The following is a 1,781-nucleotide window of genomic DNA, read 5'->3' on the forward strand; positions in this document are numbered from 1 at the left end:
CAAGTAACTTAATGAATATGAGCGATTCTAAGCGAGACGAATTAAGGACGCACGACGTGCAAACACGATGTGCGCAACGCGTGGACACAAACGACTTAGCGCGCGGACAACGCGTGATACGCGCGAACGGCACGCGGCAAGGCGCGCGACACACGCGAACGGCACACGACAACGTGTGCGAACAACACGCGCAACACTCGCGAACGACACACGACGACGTGCGCGAAACAGCACCGCGACACACGCGGACCGATATGCGAAACTAATAATTAAACAACGTGATTAAACTAAATAATTATTAATAACTAATATTTCAGTTAAGGTTAATCATATTGGTGACTAATTATAAATGCACAAATCGAATTCCTAAATTAGATTTTTAAATTAAAATGTCGTTCTAGTAGCCACTGATTAAACAAATGTCTAACTAAATTAAATAAAATGTGCAAAAATTAGGATAAATATTTCTAAATTAAGATTATTTTAATACGAATCTAACGCAACTTGAATGGATCGAATCGGATTTAAAACGCAAAAGTTATGAATGTTTTAAACCATACTGTAATTCGCGCGTCCTAATTTACAGAACTGTCATCTTCTTCTTCCTCTCCTCATCTTCTTCCTTCCATCCATGGAAGGGAGAGGAGGGGAAGGAGGCTGCGCAGGGGAGGACGAGACCGGGCCGACCGGGGGCGGGCGCGGCCGCACCGGGCGCGCGGGGCGCGGCCACAGCCGCCGGGGAAGGGTGCGCGCGGGCGCGGGAGCACGTGACGCGGGCGCCACCGCCGGCCACCGCCGCCGCCGCCGGGGAGGGAGAAAGGGGCACCGTCGAGGAGGGGAAACGGACGGGGGAGGGGCGCCGCCACCGGGGAAGGTGAGGGGAGAGTGGGAGAGGCTCTGCACGGACGGGAAAACGAAGAAACGAAGAAACCCTAGGTGCAACAATGGAGGTTTCTCACCGGGGAAGAAGACCCTCGCCGGAGCCGAGGAGAAATCCGTCGATTGCCGGAGATTTGGGGATCCAATCGATGAACCGAACGCGCTGCGACGAAGCCTTCGACGAGACGAACGCAGCGGTACCCTCGGATTCCGCAGACGATGCACGGATTGGGAGTAATTGCTCGCCGGAGTTGGAACCGCCCCGAACTTCGGCGAGCAATACCGGGAGCTAGGGATTGGATTTGGAGGAAACGTTTGGTGTTCTGGAACGGGCTCGACGAGATGAAGCCGGACATGTATATATACCTAGGGTTTGGACGAGATAAAAATTCAGTTAAAATTCGGATTTTACTATTTTTAAAATTCGAAAAAGCCTAGAAATCCATATTTTGTGCTCAAAATATTATAGATACTTTCAAAAATTCCAGAAAAATTCCTATAAATGTTTTGGCACCTAATGAACTCAAAAAACATAATTAGAGTTTCTAAAAACATTTTTAGGTTCCACAAATAAATGGATTTTGGTTTCGGGAAAATAGAAAAATATTCCGAAAAATATGAAAATTTACCGAGCGCTTCTATAAGATATGTTAACATGTTTCAAACACATTTTGCACTTAGAAACACCATGCAACGGCATGAATGCAACAACCAAAGTGCCTATATGGCTCATTCCACTAGGTTTACGCTAATATAAAACAAAATAATTCTCCATTTTTAGGGAAAAGAGAAAGGAAAGCGAAGAACTGAGAGAGTAACACCTGAATTTGGTGGATATTAGAAAAGAAATTTTATACCCCCAAATTCAGGGTGTTACAAATCTAACCCCCTTAACAGATTCT

This window comes from Zea mays, chromosome 10, assembly GCF_902167145.1.
Source record: "Zea mays cultivar B73 chromosome 10, Zm-B73-REFERENCE-NAM-5.0, whole genome shotgun sequence".
Taxonomy (NCBI): domain Eukaryota; kingdom Viridiplantae; phylum Streptophyta; class Magnoliopsida; order Poales; family Poaceae; genus Zea; species Zea mays.